A 10314-nucleotide genomic window follows, 5' to 3' on the forward strand; every position below is an offset into this window, starting at 1 on the left:
AAACTGTAGCTGACTCTAAGAAGAATGGGAATCCCAGAACACTTAATCGTGCTAATGAGAAACCTATACTTGGACCAAGATGCAGTAGTCAGAACAAAGCAAGGAAACACTGTATAGTTCAAAACTGGGAAGGGCATATGCCAGGGGTATGTCTTGTCTCCATACCTTTTCAACCTGTATGCAGAACAGATCTTCCGGGAAGCTCTATGAGGAGAAATGTGAGGTCAGGATTGGTGGAAGATCTATCAACAATCTGTGTTATGCAGATGACACAACCCTGCTTGCTGAAAGTGAGGAAGACCCGAAGCACTTGCTACAGAGGGTCAAGGACTGTAGCCTTCAGTATAGACTGAAGCTCAAAGTCAAGAAAACAAAAATTCGTAACACTGGACCAATTGGCAGCATCAGGATGGATGGTGAAGAGATTGAGATTGTTCACAGCTTTAGTCTGCTTGGCTCCACAGTCAACACTTTTAGCACCAGCAGCCAGGAAACTAAAAGACGTATACCAGAAGAATGTCTATCTGTTTCACTGATTAGGCAAAGGCATTTGAGTGTGTGGACCATAACAAACTGTGGCTGACTCTGAGAAGAATGGGAATCCCAGAACACTTGATCATTCTAATGCGAAACCTATACTTGGACAAAGACACAGTCATCAGAACAGACAAGGAAAACACTGCATGGTTCCAAATTGGGAAAGGTGTACACCAGAGATGTGTTCTATCTCCATACCTTTTCAACCTATATGCAGAACAGATTATCCGAGAGGCTGGGCTCTATGAGTAGAAGTGTGACATCAGGATTGGTGGAAGATCTATTAACAATCTGCGTTATGCAGATGACACAACCCTGCTTGCTGAAACTGAGAAGGACCTGAAGCGCTTGCTGCAGAGGGTCAAGGACTGTAGCCTTCAGTATGGATTGAGGCTCAATGTCAAGAAGATAAAGATTCCTATCACTGGACCAATTGTCAGCATCAGGATGGATCATGAAGAGATTGAGATTGTTAACAGCTTTAGTCTGTTTGGCTCCATGATCAACAGTTGTCACTGGTAGCCAGGAAATCAAAAAAGGTATTGTGATGGGAAAGTCTGCTGTTAGGGACCTCTCCAGCGTACTGAAGAGCAATGGTGTCACTCTGGAGGCTAAGGTGTGTTTGATCCAGGCTATGGTCTTTGCAATCACTTGTTATGCATCAGACAGTTGGACAATGACTAGGAAGGATAGAAGGAGAATTGATGCCTTTGAGCTCTGGTGCTGGAGAATAGCATTGAATGTACCAGGGACTGCCAAGAAAACAAACAGATTCACCCTGGAGAGGGTTAAACCAGGCTGCTCCTGGGAGGCAAGGATTCTGGGGCTTCATCTGACATACTTTTGGACATGTTGTAAGGAGGGAGAAGTCCTTGGAGAGGGGCATCATGCTTGGAAGGTGGAGGGACGGCACAAGAGGGGAAGACCCTCTATGAGGTGGATTGATTCAGTGACTGGAGTAATCGGGGTGGGTGTGTCAGAGGCTGTGCGATTGGCACAGGATAGAGCAGGTTCTAGGGCTGTTGTACATAGGGTCACTATGAGTCGCAAGTGACTCGACGGCACAGAAGAGCAATTAATATCTTGACAAGTGTAGTACTATTGATTTTTCTTTTTCTTCTTCTGTGAATTTGATAAATTGTATTTTTTTAGGATTAGTGTATTCCCTTTAAATAAATTAAGGTCTTAATATTAATAATAGTCTCTTCTAGTCTTCAAATACTCATATATTCTGTAATGACATTCTTTTATTACTAATGATATTTGTAGTTTGTATTTTCTATTTTGTTTTTAAGTCACAAATATTGCTAGTTATATATTTATTAGATTGATTTTAAAATAAATTTTCGAGAAATTGCTTTTATTTTTGTTGAAGCTCTATAATTCTACCTATTAATTTCATTTACTTATTTTCTTTTCACATTTTCTGTAAATTCATTTCCTTCATATGTTATTATTTCTTTGAAAAGGACATTTAGATTATATCAATTCTACTACTGCTAAGGAAACTTTTAAAATTTATTAATTTATCTCTGCTGATTTGTTATGTGCTTGACGTTACAAGTCAGCACTGACTAATAGATGATCCTATAGTGAGTTTTCAGAGGCAATAAATCACACAGGAGTTGACTGTCCATCTTCTTCGTGCAGTACAACTATTGGATTAGAAACATATACCTTTGATTTGGGAGTACAACTTATATTATGTAGATTAAACACCTTAAGTGCTTCCTACAGAAGATCAAAGACTACAACTTTCAATATGGATTACAACTCAATATCAAGAAAACACAAATTCTCACCACTGGAATAACCACTAGCTAAACAACATCAAAATAGATGGTGAAAAGATTGAATTTGTCTACGACTTCATCTCATTTGGATCCATAATCAATATTCTTGGCACCAGCAGTCAAGAGATCAGGAGATGTACTACATTGGGAAAGTCTATAACCAGGGACCACTCTAAATTATGGAGGAGCAGTGATGTAAGTATGAATACTAAGGTTCATTGAAGGTCAAGGTGATTTAGGTAATAGTCTTTTCAATCATTTGCTATGCATCTAAAAGCTGGATAATGAATAAGGTTGACCGAAAAATTAATGATGAGCTCTGTTGTTTAAGATGAGTACTTTATATTCCATAATCTGCTAAAAGATCAAAGAGTTGTGTCTTGTAGGAATTGCAGCCAGAGTGTTTCTTGGAGGCAAAGATAACAAAGCTTTATCTCAAATAGTTTGGGTATGTTTGTAGGAAAAGCTATTCTTTGGAAGAGGATACAATTCTTGGAATGGTAAAAGGAATGGAAAAGGGTGGAAGACCCTTAATAATATGGATTAACTAGTCCATGAAGTACTTTAAATGTCACAGGGAACCTAAGATGCCATCACACCAGGAGTATGTTGCTTTTACTGAAAAGGCATCTAACCAGATACACGATGCTTTGAAGCAGGTCATTTGGAATGTTAAGCCCTAAATTTGAGCAGATATTCTGCTACTTGCTACTCTAATGACCCTAAAAAAAATATTAAACTCTCTAAACTCTTATTCATTAGTAAGAAAAAGATTATCGTTTTATTTCCTACATCATATTGTTATAAAGATCAAACTAAGAATTATATTCAAGTGGTATATGGAATGAAAAAATAAAATAAAAAGTCACAAAATACAGTAATCTTGTCTCATAATGTCACAAAGAAAATGAAAAATAGTCATTACGTTCAGGTGAGACCTGACTAATAGTTGACTTTTAATCAGATTTTCAGTGATGTAAATAGAATGAGAGGTGTTGCTTATCCTTCTCCATAGTTGCTGTTGATGGATTCAAACCACTAAATAAGTGGGGCCTTTGGGTTAGCAGTACAGCTCACTTGGGATTATGCCATTAGAGCTCCCTTACATAGATAAGTCATTCCCAAATGGAATTAAAACACATAATGGGGCCACAAAACTAAATCCATAACACAATTACATTTCTTTCTGTTTGTAATTTCCTTAATACATTATTATATTGTTACTTAATATAGTTAAATACTCCCTAAGGCATCCTTGAATTTTATCATTCTTAGATAATTTATCTTCATCTGATTTCACTTTCCCTGAGATTATTTTCAATTTTATTTTTGTCATCAACACATCTGGTAGATTTTTTTAAAAATTATTTTTCTTTTACATTGGTTTGCATACAAAATTCATTTTCACTGTGTTTTTTATATACATATGCTTCACACATTATCCATATTGTGTAAGTTTACAACGTAATTTGTAGTAGAGTTCCTGTTTCTACATTTTCATGACTTTAAGGAAACCACCTTTAACTTTCTACCTTTCTTGGTTAAAATCATTCTAGTAGGAGTAACTTACTGTGGTAAGTTTGAACCAGTTTATAAGGTTTCTGAGGCTGCAAATCACACAGGAGTAGATGGTTTGTATTTCTTACTCAGTGCCACTGGTGGATTCCAACTGCCAGATGAGTTTGACTTTGGTTTAGTAGGTCATTTTCCTATGGATTAGGCCAGAAGAGTTCCTTTCATAGAAGTAAAGTAATATCTTACCATATTTAAATGATTTCTTTGATGAGAAATATGCTCATCATCATTTTTTTATAGTTTCTGTCACTCTTCTGAAAATGTTTAATGCTTATTCGTTATGGCATTACATTCCTTAAATCAGAGACATTTTGACCTGAATACCAATTTATTTTAAAGAGATAATTCTGCACATAATAGGTTGTTTAACAGCATATTTGATCTTAGATGCCAAGTATATTCCTGTCATTTGTGATAATGATAAATTTCTTTAAATGCTGTCAAAAATATGTTAATTGCCTGCTTGAGAATGTCACCAGTTGAGAAATAGTGTTCTAATTCTATGTGGCTCTTCTAAGTATCATTTGTACTATTCTATCATGGTGGGGTATATCTTTTTACTTCTTCATGTGTACAAATATTTACATACTTAAATATTCTACAATTCCCATTATTCTGAATGTTATTTGTAAGTTGTTATATAATTCATGCATTCAAATACCTTTGTATATTCAATAAAATGCATGTAAATATCTTTCTGGTATTCTCTGCTTGAATCAAGTTTGAATTTCTGAGAAATTCTTGCTAATATACGATTTCAGTGACTTTTAAATAATCATAAAGGTTTTAATTGCATATAATATTAATGATATTGTTTGACAGTTTCTGTATGCTTTTGGATAATCTGTTTTTAATGTTATCAAATATGAATCTCTTTGGATAGGGAGCTCTTTTTTTTAACATAACCTGTGAGCACATTCAGTCTGCATGTTTGTTGAAACATTTCAGTTGATATTCCATCAATTCATGGGGCCTTATCTTTTGCCAACATTTTCATAGTAGCTTAGAATTCTTCCTTTAGTACCACACAGGATTTTGATCATAGTCGACATCCTGAAAATCAGCTTGATCAATTAATTATTTTTAATACAGTGGTTTAGTGTATTCCTTTTATCTTCTGATGCTTCCTGCACTAGCTGATATTTGCTCATAGAACCCTTAAGTATTGTAACCTAAGGCTGGAATTTGTTCTCCAGTTCATTCAGCTGGAGAAATATGGAATGTGTTCTTCCCTTTTGGAATTCTAATTCCAGATCTTTTCACATTGTGTTGTAACATTTTGCTTTGTCACGTGGAGCGACCCATTTTTTAAGTAAAATTTTTATTTTATACCGGTTTACATAAAAAGTACTAATACATTATTTTTCATACAGGATTTCCCCCCTCCACCTATCAAATTGTATAACCCTATGTTTAAGTGTCGCCCCTCCTCACCCATGTGCTCCCCCTCCCCTCCTTGGATTCTTGTACACATTTTACAATAATGGTCTTATATAGTATTTGTCCTTATGGGACTGAGTTAGTTCACTTAGTGTAATGCATTCCAAGATAGGTAGTGGTTTACAAAATCATTACTCCTGCATGTTGCCTAGTATTCCATTGTATGATTGTACCATAACTTCTCAATCTATCCCATTGTGGTTAGACATTTGGGCTTTTTCCATGCTCTTGATATGATGAATAACACTGCTATGAATATTGGTGTAAAAGTTTGTATATGCCTCAGTTCTCATTTTCTCAGAGTATATTCCACACAGTAGAATAGCTGAGTTATATGGAATTACTATGTTCAGCTTTTTGAAGAAACACCAAACTGTCTTCCCGAATGGCTGAACCATTTTACAATCCCACCAACAATGTATAAGAGTTCCTATCTCACCACATCCTCGCCAACATTTATTACTTACTTCCCTGCTAAACATTACCAGTGCTATTGCAGTAAGATAGTACTGCATTGTGGTTTTGATTTGCATATCTCTTATTGCCAGGGATTTTGAGTATTTATTCATTTGTCCCTTGCCCCTCCAGATGCCCTTCTCCATGAAAAGTCTTTCCACATCTCTTGCCCATTTTGTAATTGGATTATCAATAATTTTCTTTTGGAAGTCCAAGAGTATTCCTGTAAACTTTTGTAATGAAACCCTTGTCTAAGATGGTACTGTCAAACGTTCGGTCACGGTGAGCAGGTTTTCTTTTCACCCTGTTGGAAAAAAGGTTGTTTTGGCGGGGGGGGTGTTTTTTTTTTTTTTTTTTAGCGCAGAGATGTGTTCTGCTTTCTTATTTCTTCATTTCTCCCTTTTGAATAGATCTGTGAAATCTACATAATGGGCAGTTGTAGTGAAAGACTACATCCCTTATTTATACTATTATTATATTACATTCACCATATTATCTAAAATGAATTAAGATCCACACGATCAAATGCCTGTGGATAGTCTGTAAAACAAGTAAACCTCTTTCTAATATTTTCTGCATCCATCCAAAATCCATCCGACATGAGTAGTGATGGCCTTTTCTGTTTCCAACTTGAATTTCTTAGTTCCCTGTCAATGGCTCCAGTATTTTGGAAGAAAGCAGAAAACCATTAAAAGGACAAGACAGAATGAAAAGACCAAAATGGATACAAAAAAAGGAATCTGAAATTTGTTCTAGAATACATGTAAGTTAAGGGGAAAGGAAAAAAAAGTAGGAAAGTGAGTAATCTGAACAATGGATTTCAAAGGGTAGCACAGGTCAACAAAGCAAAGTGAAGTAGGTGAAGAAAGAATTAGGAATTATAAATTCAAAAGTGGTAACAGTCAAGTAATTTTTACCCTGAAAGAATGACAGAAGACTCAATACTTCAGTTAATCACTGGGAGATTGTATAGTAAAGTATTGAATTAATCAGGTAGCATCAAAAGTTGATGAAGGGAAAATACAAAGTCACTGTGTAAGAATTTGATGTATGTTCCTCCATTTCAAGAAGTGCATATGACTCTCTTGCTCTCCTTTCCTGCTGACAGCATGCTATAAGGTTTGGGATAAACCCAAACTTTACCCTTTCCCCCCTCTTTTTATTCTTTTTCATTTTACCTTTCATTAGCTGTGCCTCTTTCTTATTACCTTTTTCACTTGTTCTGGTAAAAAAAAGTGCATCTGATCAAGAACGAATTCAACTTCACTGAAGGCACTAGGGGACAAAAGTTACAAGAATATAATGAAATATATTTCAACAAATTTATGCAATCAAGGCTATGCTTACTTATATATGCCATGAAATTTTGGTCAATCAACTAAAAGGGACCCATATTTTAGCAGACTAAAAAAAAGAAAATGATCCACCGTAACATAGCTATTATAAAATGATATAATTAAGGACATTTGCAATGTAATTAGCAACAATAATAAAGTATATTATTACCATCAAGTTGGGACATCTGACCCTCCAGTGGGTTTTTAAAAGATTGTAAATAACATGGAAGGACATTGCCTGTCATTTTCTGGCAGATCACTTGGGGACTCAAACCACCTATCCTTGTGTTGGAAGCTCTAGGCCACCAGAGATTTCTAATAATAATATCATTATCTCTCTTTCCCATCCTCCCAAGATGCCGAAGGGGAAGAAGGCCAAGGCGAAGAAGGCACCCGCCGTGGTCAAGAAGCAGGAGGCCAAGAAGGTGGTGAATCCCCTGTTTGAGAAAAAGACCCCAAAACTTTAGCATTGGACATGACATCCAACCCAAAAGGAACCTTACCCGCTTCGTCAAATGGCCCCGCTACATCCGGCTGCAGTGGCAGAGGGCAATCCTCTACAAACAAGTCAAGGTGCCACCAGCCATTAAGCAGTTCACCTAGGCTTTGGACCGCCAGACAGCTACTCAGCTGCTGAAGCTGGCCCACAAGTACCGACCAGAGATCAAGAAAGAGAAGCAGAGGTTGCTGGCCCGGGCTGAGAAGAAGGCTGCTGGCAAAGGAGACCCCCGCACCAGGAGACCCCCCATCCTCCGTGTCAGGGTGAATACGATCACCACCCTGGTGGAGAACAAGAAGGCCCGACTGGTTGTGATTGCACACAATATGGACTCCGTAGAGCTGGTGGTCTTCCTCCCAGCCTTGTGTCGGAAGATGGGCATTCCCCACTGCATCATCAAGGGCAAAGCCAGGCTGGGCCACCTGGAAGACCTGCACCACTGTTGCCTTTACGCAGGTGAACCCAGAAGGTAAAGATGCTCTTGTGAAGCTGGTAGAAGCCATCAAAACCAATTACAACGACAGATATGATGAGATCCTCCGCCACTGGGAGGCAACGTCCTTGGGCCCAAGTCAGTGGAGAAGGCGAAGGCCAAAGAACTCGCCACCAAACTGGGATGATGTACTCACTGTATCTTCTGTGCATAAGAATAAACTTATTCCACCATCAAAAAAATATGTAATTATGCATAAATGTAATGAAATGTAATAACACAGGTTTCACATTTAACTTCAGGTCATATGCAGACTCCTTAGTTTCAAGGGAAGTGATCATAAGCATCTTGTGTTTTTATGCACTGTTCAGTTGCTTGTGACTCATAGTAATCCTTTGCACAACAGCTCTGAATGCTGCTCTATCTTGAGCCAATTTCCTCACCTCTGACACACCTATCCCCCTTATCACAGCCATTGAGTCAATCCATCTCATCCAGGATCTTCTTCTTTTGCTCTGTCCTTCCACCCTGCCAACTGTGGTGTTCCTCTCCAAGGATTAGTCCCTCCTGGCAACATAATCAAAGTATATCAGACAAAGCTTCAAAATCCTTTCTTCAAAGGAGCCGCATTGTTTCACCATCTCCAGCACAGACTATTTATTTGTCTTAGCAGTCCATGGTATATTCAATACCCTTCTATAGCAACACAATTCAAAGGCATCAACTCTTCTCTCATCCTTAGTCATTGTCCAGCTCTCTGATGCTTAGCCACTAATTGTAAGAACCATGGCCTGGATTAGGAGTACCTTTGTCTGTAAACTGACATCATTGCTCTTCAGTGCTCTGGAGATTTCCCTGACAACTTCCCAGTGTAATTGGTCTTTTGATTTCCTGGCTTCTGGTACAAATAGTGTTGATTTTGGAGCCAAGATAGACGAAGCTGCTAACAATCTGACTCTCTTTAGCATCTATCATGATGCTGCAATTGTGTCTGGTGAGAATCTTTATTTTTTAATGTTGAGCATCAATCCATAGTGATGGCTGCAGTTCTTGACCTTCTGTAGAAAATGCCTCAGGTACCCTTCAGTTTCAGCAAGGAAGGTTGTACCATCTGCATAATACAGGTTGTTGATGAGTCTTCCTCCAAACCTTATGCCACATTCTCCTCCTGGATGATCTGTTCCACTTATAGATTGAAAAGGTATGAGGTGTGATAGACTGCCAGGGTACATCTTTCCTGATTTTGAACCATGCAGTGTATCCTTGTTTGTTCTGATGACTATCTCTTGGTCCAAGTATAAGTTTCACATAAGTAAAATCAAGTGTTCTCATATTTCTGTTCTTCTCAGAGTTAGTCACAGTTTGTTGTCATCCAACAGTCAAATGCTTTTGAATATTCAATGAAACACAGATAGACATACCTCTGGTACTCTCTGCTTTCAGCTAAGATCCATCCAGTATTGGCTACTAGCACGGTCTAGTGCCACAACCTCTCCTAAACTCGCACTGTGTATCTGACAGTTCTCTGTTGATGTGCTTTTTAGTCATTTTTGAAAAATGTTCAGAAGGATCTTGCTTGCATGTGATATCAGTGATATTATTTGACAATTTCCACACTCTATCAGGTCTCCTTTTTTGGGCAATGTGAACAAATATAGATACTTTCAAGTCAGTTGGTCAGGTAGTTGTTCTCCAGATTTCCTGGCACAACTTAGTGAGTACATCCTGGTCAGGATCTGTTTGTTGAAATATGTCAATTGGTATGTCATCAATTCCGGAGGCTTTCTTTGTTGCCAATTCATTAGGAGCAGCTTGAACGTCCTCTTTCATCACCATGGGCTCTTGATCATATGTTGTTTCATGAAATTCTTCTGTGTCAGCCAATTCTTTCTGTTATAGTAGGGTTTGTGTACTCCTTCCATCTCCTTTTGATGCTTCCTGGGTCATTAACATTCTGCCCACAGCATCCCTACATATTGCAACTTGAGGCTTGAATTTGTACTTCAGTTTCTTTGGATTAAAAATACTGAGTGAGTTTGCCCTTTTTGATTTTTCCAACTCCAATTTTTGGACATTTTGCTTTGTCTTTTTGTGCTGTCATTTGAATCCTTTGGTTCAACACCCCAGCGCGCGCGTGCACGCAGACACACACACACACACACACACACACACAGATTTGACACATGAAAGTGTGTGAAGACCACACCTGCTACCTGGAGACCATAATCATAGATATCACTTTAA

The 10314-nt window shown here is 37.9% G+C and overlaps 1 pseudogene; it reads left to right on the forward strand.

The window, feature by feature from the left end:
- Window positions 1–7494: 7494 nt before the first annotated feature.
- Window positions 7495–8257, forward strand: LOC102859563 (annotated as a pseudogene).
- Window positions 8258–10314: the final 2057 nt, after the last annotated feature.

The sequence above is a fragment of the Elephantulus edwardii genome, unplaced genomic scaffold (genome assembly GCF_000299155.1).
Source record: "Elephantulus edwardii isolate Elephantulus edwardi_28Jun2011 unplaced genomic scaffold, EleEdw1.0 scaffold00414, whole genome shotgun sequence".
In the NCBI taxonomy this organism is placed as follows: Eukaryota; Metazoa; Chordata; class Mammalia; order Macroscelidea; family Macroscelididae; genus Elephantulus; species Elephantulus edwardii.